The sequence below is a fragment of the Gallus gallus genome, chromosome 3 (assembly GCF_016699485.2).
Source record: "Gallus gallus isolate bGalGal1 chromosome 3, bGalGal1.mat.broiler.GRCg7b, whole genome shotgun sequence".
In the NCBI taxonomy this organism is placed as follows: Eukaryota; Metazoa; Chordata; class Aves; order Galliformes; family Phasianidae; genus Gallus; species Gallus gallus.
In genome coordinates this window covers 4,845,854-4,859,659 of record NC_052534.1, presented here as the reverse complement: position 1 = coordinate 4,859,659, position 13,806 = coordinate 4,845,854, and the positions used below count along the sequence as shown (strand labels likewise).

The following is a 13,806-nucleotide window of genomic DNA, read 5'->3' as shown; positions in this document are numbered from 1 at the left end:
TTTACTTTGTTCAGCATGCTATCACACTTCCCTGGGTTTCTGTATTGTTAATTACTTCATTAGCAAGTTTCAACAACTTCCAATTGAATCAGCAATGAAAGGAAGGGAAATTACAGTTACAGCTCTTTCAGATCTTTTTCAACAAAACCACCAATTAAAAGGTAGAAGGACGTACAAATGCTTAATATTTTGGACAGGAAAGAACGTATACCAAATGCAATTCAATTTTAAGAGTATTTTAGCAGTGCTCAGCCTCTGCTTCTCCAGGAGTAGTAAGGGATGGAAGATGACAGGAAGAAACTACAGGAGACACCAATACTGATGGTTTCAGCAGTCACTCAACAAACGACTCCTGCCAGAGGTCCATCTGCCTGCACAGACACCAAGTTGCCAGTGACAGACAGCTCATTTCAGCTTCATTTACCAGATGTGGGCAGAGAAGTTCCTCTCCAAACACTCCATGCCATGGTTTCCAGTTTTTGGGAAGTGGAGGAGCAGCTCTGCGCTTCAACACTGACCTATCGAAGTCTCACCTGTGCTTTATGTGGAACATTGGCTGGAATCACAATGCCAGTGTACTGGGGGCACATTATGCTCAACAGCTCTGTGCAGCTCTGGGAGACGTACTCAGCAGGACTATTCTGCTCTATTTTCTCAACAGGTACAACTCTGAAGGGTGAGAAAGCCAAGACTAAGCATGTGGAGACTCATTTCATTCTGGAAAACCAATCCAGATAGAGGAGACTGACCTGCTTCACGCAAACTAGCATACTGGGACCCTTATATCTGAGATACATTTAATGGCTGGTTCACTGGCAACAGATTACTAGTTCTTTGCCATCAGCACTCCAACAGCAAAATCAAAAAGGTTTTGCTGCATTTTCAAGCTGTTGATATGAAAACCTCTCTTGTAGCTGACTTAAAATTTGTACTGTGGAAAGGATAAAAGAAAACCCCGTGAATACTCTTCCTGTGCCTTTCCTGGGGTCAGCCAGAGGCTGCTTAATAATACTGCACACCATCTACCTGCACTCTCAGGTACAGAGACATCCTGTGGGCTAGCAGAAGTCGCCATTTGAGGAGATAGTTGCATGTCAATCTTAATTACAAGGACTTCTCTTATAAAATGTATGTAATGTGAGACAGTAATATGGAAATCCAAAGCAACTTCAACAAGCTGGCCCAGCTGCTCCAGGTTTACCTCCACCAGAAAGCAGATGAGAACCTGGAGAAATGTTGCCATGCTCTAAGGAAAAGCCAGACCAGGTTTGCAGGCAGAGCTGGTATCTTCCTACAGCAGCTGCTGTGAATGGAAAAAACACGGCACATCTACTCATACAAGATCTTCAAGTTCTACGCCAACTTTTAGAAAACACACATAATGTGAAGCTTGTGTTAATTTGGCAAGTGAAAGATTCATTTCAAACTTAAGGCTGTATTTTTTTTCTTTTGATATTTACAAAAATTTCTGCTGCTTGTCATGACCATCTCTCAAGACTTCTACTTAACCTAACACTCCAGTTAGAGCATGCAATACACTCTAGCACCAGTACATACATCCATTCATCCATTCTATTAGACGGCTGTATATTCAGACGAATCAGATTACTTCATTCAGCAGTATCCTCAAATCAATTTATCAAAATAAAATGAATCCACATTAAATTTATCTCAACTTTTAAAATCCATGTTATTTCAGTGTGCTGTTCGATATTTAATTTCAGAGCAACGAGTGAAATGTTTTTCAACACGGCCTACGCCCCTGTTCAGAGTTAACTTAATCGGCATCTTCCATGTTAAAATATTATGCCCATTATCTTTCACATTCCTTATTATTGCCCCTTTTCTTGATTTATACTGCTATCCTCACTTGCTCACAGTTCTGTTTTATCCTGAAAGCTGACACCAAAAAAAAAAACCAAAACAGGTACTTTGGAAGCCATATTAATTTTGTCTCATCTCAGTAAGTTCCATAACTACATTTGCTTCATTTTTAAGCTGTTACTTCCTAACTCTGTACAACAGCCTGAAACGCAACAACTGTTGGGGTCTGGGGTTGTGTTTTTGTTTTTTCCTGGCTTTAACAGTACCACAATCAAAGCATTATGGCTTTGGAACACCATTACCAATTCTGCTAACGCTCCAGCTAGCTTGCAAGCTATATTGTGCCAATGCTGTACATATTGTGTAGTATTGCAAATGCAATAAAGCAAGAATGAAAGTAATAAAAAGCCTTATTTACTATTCAAATAACTCATTGATGATATAACGCAATGAGTTCATATTTAGTTTTCTGTCTTAAGTAAGAGGGTATCATTTTGTGTGTTTGTCTGCAACTGCAGTTGGACAAGATCTTCGAACATGAACTGGCAAATGCCACCTACCTCTGTTTCTCCAAACCAGATTAGTTTTGGTTTTGGATGGAGCCTTCACTCACTTGGATATCCTCTGCTTTCAAAACAGCTTAACCTTTCTTTCAAGTCCACAGAGGCACGCTCATCACACAGTGCTTCAGGATCACCTTGGGATTGAGCTTTGTTTAATTAACTGTTTCCTAAGTGTCACCACAACAACAAGCTTCAAGCCACAAGCAAGTGCTTACCACAACTGCAATTTTTACAAAGCATCTACTGACTCCACATCTGGGGAGTTTCTTTTTCCACACCATCCAGCAGTGGTTCATCAGAAAGAAAGACAACAGACTGAATCCAGGCATGAAAATTTTATGCTTTGAAGTCTATTTTGTCTTTGTAAATGCATTTAATTTGGGGGATGCTGAAGGAGTTTTCCTCTAACAATCAAATTAGAGCTGTTTCAAACCCTCTGAAGATATAACTGTGTATCAGCCTGGACACATAATCTTTTTTTGGTCAACATGCACACTGGATTTATTCTCCATAGTAAATCATCAGATTGTTTCCTGATCCTCGTAAAAACGTAGACAAAAACAACATGTATCTCAGTAAAACAGCTGCACAGCACCTAGTTCAAAGCAACCCTCACATGCCATTTACTAACATCCATCAGGATGCTCATTTTCATGCAGCATTAATGATTGCTGGGGAACATTCATACCCCGTGTGGCAACCAAAGCACTTCAACAATACAGATGTTAGGACAAATAACTGTCCTCTAGCAGCTCCTGGGATTGTCAGGGATCCAAGGTGCAAGCAGCCAGCAACTCCATTCCCCTTCCAAGGAGGAGATGGCAATGGCCAGCAGCTGACCAGCAATGCAGCGCTGCAGCATCCTACCACTCCATACATATCTCTAAGCAAAGGTTTGTCAGAAGCTACCTCTGAAACCCAAAGAACAGGATTTCAGGACCAAAGTGTATCAGCAGACTTCCACCACTTGCTGCCTCTTTGCTTGCTTAGGATCAAAACGCAACGGAGTCGTGGTATAAAACCTCCCAAGACTGCTAACACCACCAAGAGCTGAAAACACTTTTTGAAACCCGAATCCAGACCTTTCAGCTTAGCAAGAGCACTCATAAATAAGTTATAAAAATAGAAGTGTCTTAATAGGGCTAATTAAATAATCTGACTTGTTGAAGTGGGCTGATAGCATCCATAGAGGCTGATGCTCTGTCCTGAGCAGCCCTCTTAAGTCCCCAAACCAAGGAGCAGGTCAGAGCCCAGTGCCTGACCCGTGGGGGACTTAAGCAGTGCCTATCTATAGCCACGGACACGGAGGGCCTGCTCTCTTGTTCAAACCAAGGGGCTGCCCTTGGTCTTACATCAGTAAGCACAGGAGCATCATTTACAGGATTAATTTATGCACGTATTATGCATAACTGAACCTTTTCATTTAAGCTGAATATTTTCAAAGATCTGTAAGATCAGAAATACGCACCCTATTCATGTAATACTCTTTCCTCCGTTGGGCTGTGTCTCTGATAAATGCCCACCTGGCAAATGGACTTCCATGCGAAAGCGGGTGTTTGCTGGGGGGTAGGGATTCCTTCTGTTTAGGAGTGGGTTTTTGTGCGTTTTTATTGTTTTGTTTTGCTTGACTTGATTTTCTTAACTGGCATAAATAATTTCACTCTCAGTCTTTCAGTTTAACTGAACATCAAAGCGAACTGTTTGACAATTTCAATTTAACACTTATAACACATCAGTGCGTGTATACTTGGGGTGGTGAGCGAAGGTAAAACGACACCCCACAAACTTCAGTTTCCCAGATCTTACAACAATGCTTCTCAGGCTTTTAACTGTTGTTTTTCCACAGATTCAACGGGAAAGCAATCAAATAACATTTCAAAAAGTGAAACCTTCTACCCAGGAATGCAGCTGCTGGGACAAGGGAGAGGATTTAGGAAGCCACTTTGTACCTCTTACTCCATTAGTACACGCAACACCCAAGGCTTCATCTCTTTTAGAGAGCTTGTAGTACACGCTCATCCCTCATGTTAATTAACAACGTAAGTTATTTGCACTGGACTCCTCCAGTACGAAACCAACTCCAAACAGCTTATTTTGTCTCCTGAAGTTTGAACAGCACACAGCAGCGCGGGCACCTGCAGAATCTCCATTCGGTCGCGGTTTGTTTACCTGGTTTCAATGATCTTCACCAATAAGCACTTATTTCTGAAACCTGACGGATACTTGACTGCCCATAGGGAACAGGAGCTCATTAACAGAGCGAAAGCCAAATCCTGGGTAAGAGCTAACCCAGCGAGTAAACACAATTTTAGGGCATTAGCTGATCACGCTGAGCCTCTGTGCCTAATGTTTGAAAAGCATTAATTTTACTGTCGCAGAACCTTAATGGACGTTACCGATCCTGTCCACTAATAACCTTTTAATTTCTCCCCGATGCAGTAACAGCCTACAGCCCGGGACACAAAGAATCTCTATTCCCTGGTCCTGCCCAGCTCCCCAAGCTATCTACTGAGCGGGGTTTGGCTATGAGGGAGTGCATGCTGGTATCTCGATGGGTCAGGAAGGTTCAGCACTACCAAGGCTGTAAGAGCCTGTGAGATCCTCTTTCTTTTATTTCTCTTTTCTTTTTTAACCCTTTCTTTTTAAGTTAGGCTCATTAAGAAAATTTGCTCAAGTAAACGCAACCGATTTCCATATAAAAACCTCTTCACTGCTAATTACACTTGTTCACATACAGCGGAACAGGCTAAAATCTCCTACAAGAGTTTGCTGTTCAATCGAAGGAAGGCACATCCCAGCATATTAACCCTGGAAATCACCAGCTGTTACCCGACCTTACAAACACACGATGCTGAAGAAAAATAAATAAAAATCAGATATTGCTAAGAAGCCACCCACAATGCTGCCTCTAGGAATTCTTAGGCAGTGGTTTAAGACCACAAAGTAGTATTTCTACATCTCAGAACTGAATGACGCTGAAAATAAGAACAGCCACTTGGTTGCTGAAGGCGTATCTACACGTTAAGCGTTCAGGTCCTTCGTGGCTGTCTGGCTGGAGGACGCAGCAGGTACTGGGGCTGAGCTGCTTCCCACATCCCTCAGCACAGACCAAGGCACTGAGAGGAGCCCACTGCAACCTCCAACAAAAACACTGACAGCGACTCTCCCAAACCATGAGATCTATCACTGCCTTATGCTAGGCCTTAAAAGAATCCCCCCAAAACAAGTGGCACAACTTTCAAGCATGGATGCTGGGAAGTAATGCCCAGCCTCAGCTGCACAAGAAATGGTAACCTTCAGTCTACTTGAATTCAAACCCAATCCTAGCTATCACACACACGTTTTCTTTAAGGCCTTTTCTTCCTCTGGCCTCCTGATAGATTCTAATACCCATTCTACGTAGAAGTAAAGAACTGTCTGAGCAGCACAGTTTGTAAACATCTCCCTGTGTATCAACCAGCTGACTTTTTTAAAAAAAGCATCTATATCTTTTCAGTCATTAAGTATTAAAGCAAAAAAAAAAAAGTGGTTTGCCAATTTAGCTTTTAGGATGCTACCGAGAGGATGAAAGGGAAAGGAAGGAGATCCATTAAACTAAGATGCTAATCGGAGAAAAATCATGCTACGATAAGTTGCAGGTAGGTAACCTGAGTTACTGATGGGAAAAATAAAGAGAAAAAAAAAGAACCCTCATGAAACCAGATGTATTGACAAAAGGTTCCATGTAAGAATACCTCTAACTCCCCAAAGCACCTGGAAGCTCCCCAGAACTGCTGGAAGGGAGATGGTTTGAGGAGCATTTTCTGCATCCCACTGAGGAGTATCCCACTACTGTGGGAAGCGCAGGGTTGCTTAACACACACTGCAGCATGGAGCTGGTAGGCCTGCAAGGCGAGAAACCCACCTCATTCTTCCACAGGCTCCCCCAAAAATCCATGCTCCACCAAATCCTCCAAAAGAATCTATCAAAGTGACTTCAATCCCACGATCCGGTACAAAATCTAAGGATGCAAGTTGCTCTAATCCCAGGCTTTCCAGCTGCTGAGGGCTCAGGAGTAGCCAACACTGTCTTCATAGGATGGGAGCTGCCCCAGTCTGCACATTTTTGACAGGAAATTGACTATTTTGTTTCGGTTTTCTCCTTCATGCTGCTCTCTGCCATACTAAATACTGCTGGGTTAAAAATTAATAATAATATTTCCCTATTGTTGCTTCTCCTCACACTACTGAAGACTAACTTTATCCTTCTATATAATATCCCCAAACCAATTTAAACACACTCAGCACTTTGAAAGGCTACAAGTGAAGCATCCATCCAAAATAGCCTAGTCTGGATAATACATTGCCTTTTGTAGCAATTAGGTGATACAACCACTTCAGTGGGAAATAAGAGGAGATGAACAAAACGTTTGCCATCAGCATGGGAACATAGGAGCAGCCAATGCCTCGGTACACCCAGGTCCCCTGGCACGAGGGGACATGGGCAGGGTGTGAGCCCTCCCCAGGCTGCTTGAGGTGCTCTGCACAGCCACTATGACACAGAAAGATACTCCATGCCTCCTTCCAGCAGCAGCTTCCTTGCTCACACCGTGGCCAGGCTGCTCCCTGAGCTCCATCACTGCCTCTCATTCCCTCATCTGCATTCCCGAAGGGAGGAGAATGGCCATACCAGGCACTGCTGGGAACTGGAGACCTGCCACAGCATTTGTTGGCACACCTGGCAGCCCGCTAACTTGCCTGTAGGGATGGGGAAGCATGTCCCCACCCGGAGTGCTGCCACCTCTGCGAGCCCTGGCCAGTGGACAGCCACACCTCCTGTTTCCTTGAAACAAATGCAGTAACAGGGACAAGAACTGAGCAGGTGCAAATCAATGGGCCTCCTAAACCTCAAAGCAAACAGGAGCATAAAAGAATACAGACTAAGTCTGCCCAAGAGCCATGTTACATTTATCCTCCAGCGTCAAATTAGGGATTACTGAAGTTTACTGCAGCTCTCCCCAAAAAAGCAATAAAAGAAGGTGCTGTACTCCCTGCCATTTGGCATTGGGCTGAGCGGATCCAGGTTGTGTTATGGGGACCATGGTCCGAACAACAGCAAGAACAGGCAGGCAAGGAGTGCTCCTCTGCTCCTCCAAGGGCCTGCAAACACTGCTGAGGCAGAAGAACAACTTTTTTCTTTTTCTATCTATTCATAGAAAAATTAAGAGGAGCAACAGGATGGTCTGGGGACATTATGTATCCAAATGATGCGGTATGAGCAAATGGCCCACCTTCACAGTGCAAGCATTGCCCGCTCAGTGCATGTGCAGCAGCAAGAAGCACGGTGCCGGTTCCTTCTTCCTCTCCTCTGGACTGACCCAGATTTGCTTATTTCAATAATTTCTCCAAGAATTACTCGTTACTTAATACCTGGGATATGTGATCATGTGCTGAGTGTGCAGCTTGCCTGAAAACTGCAGAGTGCTGGGAGTTTTGTTGTTGAACGGACAGTTTTGCAGGTGTAATCATTGCACTTGCCCAAAAAAAAAAAACACTGTGTATGGTGAAAGGTAACGATGGCAACTGCAGGTATGACACGTTAGAATAAAACTAACAGGAAATAACAAAAAGGAAAAAAAAAAAAACCCTTCTGCTCACTGTAGTGACCAACTTCCATAGCTCAACTGAGTGAGAAACTCCAGAAGCTCTTGAAGATTGCTCCAGGCACAGAAAGTAAAAAAGGTTTTAAGGCTTTCTCACAATATTGTTTCTTCACTGATTATTTTTAAAAGTCCTTGCAATCTATAACCTTACAACTTGTCAGTAATTCTCAGCTGAACTACAGCAGCAACAAAAGGAATCATGGCAATATTCCACAGGAACAGAAGATGCACTAAAGGCATGAAAACAGCTATCAAATAGTGAAAGGCAAGCAAGAGCAGACCAACCGGTCTGTTTCACAATGCGATACTTTCCCATTTAAGAATGCTCTCCCAAGCACATTATGCACAGCCATAGCACAAATGGGAAGAATTATCAGGACTTCATCTTCTCCACTTTCCTTGCAAGAGAAAAGTATATCAATGGTTTACATTTATCTTCACATTAAATATGGTGGTAGGTTGGGCTAGATGATCTTAGAGGTCTTTTCAAACCTTGGTGATTCTACAGTTCTATGTATCATCAAACATTTTCCTTTAAAATAAAGAGATGAGCATGTAGCCAGATGTTCTCCTACATATAGCATCATCACTCCTATGCTAAAATTAATGGCCCTTCCAAGTAATTTTTGCTATATAGTTGAAATTCAAAAGTAAAGACAATGCAAATTACAACACTAATACTAATTTATTAAGCTACCTCAAATGCATTCAGCTACCCCTTGTTCTTTGCTTGCAGCATTATGGGGCTGTTTGATTAAGCAAAACTGCAGATGTTCAACCCCTTGTTTGCCAAGATATCTGGGGCTGAAAAAGGAATAGAGGCAACAGCACGGGGGCTACCTCATCTCACCTGTAGTAATGCTGCACTGAAGCAGCCACTGCTAAGGGGAAACAAAATAGCAAGAACTCCTACAGCCAGCTCTGTGAAACTTAGGTTCCATTCCCATTGGTTTGCTTCCCGGGCTATGCAACACATCATCCTATACCTGTCATCTGCAGGGACTAAGACACGCTACACCCGGTCTAACGTCCTGGCCAGTCCTGACACCAGCTCAGTCTGCCCCAATGACATGTCCAGCAGCATTGGTTCTGCTGTCAGATGCAGCCCACATTGTTCTGCTGTAGGCCGAGCTTCATCCAAGCTGAACACTTCTGCACATACTGTGGTTTCACAAAAAAAAAAAAAATACTGAAGTTCTCAGCTTCTACTTGCAAGTTTCCAGCAAACTTCTCTCATTATGGGCCCACCTATCTCATAGCGACTTCATTTCTTAGGTTTTCCTGAAGTTGGTGCTTTTGAAGACAAGCACCGCATCCTTGGGTCTCTGGGATTGTATTTTAAATGACAAAAACTAAAAGGATCTGATTAATCAGTAGGCTCTTCTTCCTATCAGAAGGTCAACCGCTTCACACATCCACTGCTAAAAGGAAAAGAACAAATCCAGGCAATATTTTCTATTCCCCACTTCTCCAGGAGACGTGGGTGACATTTATAACCAGGGTACAAAAGCTCATTAATACCATATGCTGACCTATATAAAAAGGGTTATTGCCTTAACACAATAGGAGATACTCTCCTGGAAAACGGGTAAGAAGAGGAAAGAACAGCTCAAGATAAGCCATCTCTCCACAAACAGGGGCTCAGATCATTAAGCGACAGCATTAAACGGGCCAACATTTTTCACCTCCCCTCCTCTCATTTAAAAACTCGTTTAAAATCAGGGAATAAAAGCCCAGCAGACACCCTAGGACATTGTAAAGGCAATTCTCTCTCAAAGTGCTGCTAGCAGGCAGGGAGTGGGAGGAAGGTATATTTTAGTAGAGCTCACTGACAGGCTTGCAACTACTCAAAGGTGACTCAAGAAGCCTGGCATGGCCATGCAGCCACAGAGACGTATATCTTCAAGGAAGACAGCTCTGCCTATACATTACTTCTGCTTTGAAAAGACTTCTCCTCTGGAAGCTTTGCTTTTTCCTTTCAAACCAGTTGCTTAAAGCAAGTTCCCCCACCACCACGCTCTGCCAAGCGCAGGCTTCACTGCCGCAAGGCCCAGAAGGCCGGCTCCTTCCAGCCTGACTGACTGCTCGTCGCAGCCCTCTCCTGCACCACAGCCCCGGTTCTATTTCCCAAACACAAACACCTGCTTTCTTTGCTGCTCCCAACTGATGATGGTCAGCCTGGTCTGGTGGTTGGCGACCCTGCACATAGCAGGGGGGGTTGAAACTAAGATGATCATTGTGGTCCTTTTCAACCCAGGCCATTCTATGATTCTATGACTCTGTGATTATGACGAGCCTGAGTTTATAGAAGAAATTAATATCATCTCTCCTTAGGTGCACAGAGTTCTTCTGAAAGCAATTAATGACAGAAGAAAGTATTTCTTAGCACGTAATAATCCAGTCCTCCTCCCCCGCACGGCCAAGGCCTCTCAGCCTTAGAGCCCGTAAATGTATTTAGCATACTTCTAATTCTTCTGCAAAGGCTGCTAATGAAAATACTGAATAAGGCATGATTGGATCCTCGAGGAACTCCGGCAGCAGCTTCATATGTTCCGCAGCGTGAAAATAAAACAAAGTCAGCGGCGCAAGGTTATCAAGAGAGATACAAATTACAAAGGTTATTGAAGACCTCAGCCTTTGAGACGTTCAAACCGCCTCAACAATCCTACTCGTGAGATACAGGGTTGCTGTAATGCAATCAAATGGCACCCAACTATCTCAAGTATTTTGAGTAGTGCCACCCACCCAGCCTGAAACCGAAACCACCTGCTTGGCACTCAGGGACACAAGGAGCCCAGCAGTTACTTTTACCACTGCAGGCCATCACCAGCTTTGGGCTTCCCCACCAGCTCCTATCATCCACACGAAGATGCTGTTTCGGCATCGCAAAACAGCTTGCAAAGCACAGATCCCCTTTGATAGCACAATTAACTCATTTCCTATACTTAAATCTCTTATACAGAGAACATTTTAATTAATTCTTTAAATATCTATTCCTCCAATCGGTTAAAACTTAATTAAAATTAAAACTATCTGATAGCATCTTCTTATCTGGTTACAGATGCATTTCTTTTCCATTTGCGGTGATAACACAGCAACCACATTAAAAGGGATACATATTTGACTTCACATTTTTTCAGTTCAGCCTAACACTAAGAAAATTAATTCAATCCCCATTTCCACTTACAGGATCTGTCTCCTTTTCCTACAGCACCTCCTGTTTGCTTTAACGCTAATTTTACAGTAAGTGTTTTTGTCCTAAGCTCCCGCGAGCAGCAGACATTTGCTGATGCTCCACCTCCCCTTGCATAACTTATTGCTTAATTACAACCTTATTTGCAAGGAGTTAAATAAAAATGGACCGCTTAATTATCATCAGACATGAAAGAGGCAGAAAGCTCTCTGCAAGCCAAGCTCCACAGCAGGTTCCTAGCCCTCCAGCATCCCCCAAACGTGCCCTCCTTCTGTCTGTGTGCCACGCAGCCTTGGCACAGCCCAGCCCCACACCCAGCTGCACAGCGCTGTGCAGGGGAGAGCTGCAATCCCACTGGTCCCACCTGCACTTCACCCCATGCTTTCACCCAAAGGCCAGCACAGCAGCCACACCGAAAGCCCTGGCAACTGCTTTTAGTAATGCTGAACGTGCACAGCAGTCCTACTTAAAGCAGGCAGAGCTTCTTACAGCTACGAACCAAGCAGGGCTTCTCCAAGATGCTTAGTTATATACACATGAAAAATAGGCTTATCTTGATGCACTCACTAACTACAACATTTTGCCTTTATAGCCACCTCATTAGCCAACCTGCTGTATTTACAGTGCAACTGCTGAATAACCAACTTCACCCATTACATGCACAACTAAATACAGAATTGTTTCAGTAGTCCCCCACCATTCTTGCTCAGAAATCTTATGCACAAATGCCAAATTACACTCTGCTTTAGGACTTGGGTATCCAAGTATAATTTTCATTTCCCGATACATAACAAAATGCACTCAAACCCAGCAATTTACTCCAGAAGCATTCACAAATTTCATTTGTGTCTGAAGCTACTGTCTGAAAGGCTCGTTCATGAATTGTAAAGCAAGTTCCTGCCTCATATTTTGCAAATGGCCAGGTCCTAGCGTTGCAGCAGCAGCAATGAGCTTGTTATCCTGTCAGTGCTGAAAGCAGACAGGCACCTTCCGAGTGCACGGTTTTGAGAAGTGCTCATGTGCTGCCTTAGCCATGCAACTCTGGGTATTAATGAAGGGTTTACCACTGACATAAATGAGGTGGGTTTCATCTGACAATGAGCACTTCTAAAAAGCCGACCATTTAGCTGTAATGTGGCTTGCAAACAGCACTGTCACACCTAATAAAAACTCCCACAGGAGCATTTTTATCAACAGAAATGCAAGATATCCAGTGAAACCAAGCACCAGAAGAATAAGATACCAGGATCTTCATTCAGAAAAGGAAACATCACGTGATGCATTCTCAAAAGACAACAAAAACCTTGTTCTCGTGTTCAACAGTCAGCTTTGGGTAGATAAATTACACACAGAAACGCTTGTATGGGGAAAAACAAGAGTATGGCAGACGGCCTCAATTCAGATCGTGTGCACCCAGACAGCTGTGCTTCATGGACAAATTGCATGTGTGGGTGGAACATGACCAGCAGGGACTGAGTGTTATCTCAGTGTGTCATGGGGAAGGTTGGGTGCTCTCCATAGCAGAAATATCCACATCCCAACACAGGGCTGCAGCCCAAGCGAGCCAGGAGGATTCTGAGAGTGGGCATCATCTGAGCACTTGGTGCATCCTATGGCATCCAACTGCTGCCCCGAGCAGTCAGCATTATGGCTGGTCAGACTACATCCCTGCTTCTCCTCTGTTGAAATTCACAGAATCACCAAGGTTGGAAAAGACCTCCAAGATCATCCCATCCAACCATCGACCCACCACCAATATTCCCCCACTAAAACACATCCCTCAGTACTACATCTGTATCCTTCTTCAACACAATTGATCCCACTTTATAAAAGCTGTTGCCAGTTCCTATATTCTCATGCTTTGCTCTCTCCCACTGCATGTTGCTACTTTATAACTCGCATTGCAGAGCAGCTCCAAGACAAATGCACTTTTTTGTTGTTTAAAACAGCTTGCAGACAGTTCAGTCTCATGATGGTAAAACACACCAGCAGGAGCTGGCCCTGGTGTCTTGCAATACTCCAGCACTGACAACAGTTACATGCTGCAGCTAGAAGCAACTTCCTGATGCAGCACCAACAGGTATCTCTACCAGCAGATAGGGGGTGGCGGAAAGTAGGAGAGGAGAAAAGCCAGGGAGCTGGCATGGAACTTGATAAGCCTGCTTCCTCTCATTTGTCACAGCTACAAATTAAATACTCTTTTTTGTAACATTTTAAGTATAAAGAGCAGCTGCCGGCACTCGCCCTGCTTGCAGGCACCGCAGCGACAGCAGGGTACACAGGCACAATGCTGCAAGGAAAGAGGCTCTGCCTGCGTTTGGTGTTTGGAAATAGCAGCACATGCAGAGCTCTGGCCTGCAATCTCAGCCATGCCAGGGGATGCCTGCTCTGAAACGCACTGATGCTGCTCCAGAGAGAAGTTTTCTGCTGACGGCTTCACATGCATCCCAGCTGAGCCATCCCATCACTCCCCACCTTACAGTCACCCATAGCTTTTTTGCTTGTTCCTAAGGATATCCTCAAAATACGCAAGAAAACATTTATCCATGCCCAGTAATCTCTAATTGACAACGCTCTTAGACTC

General features: G+C 43.9%; 1 protein-coding gene across 9 annotated transcripts in view; it reads right to left on the bottom strand.

Moving 5' to 3' along the window:
- MACROD2 (MACRO domain containing 2) overlaps nucleotides 1-13,806 on the bottom strand; it is an 838,556-nt gene that overhangs the window by 744,479 nt on the left and 80,271 nt on the right. The window lies entirely within an intron of this gene.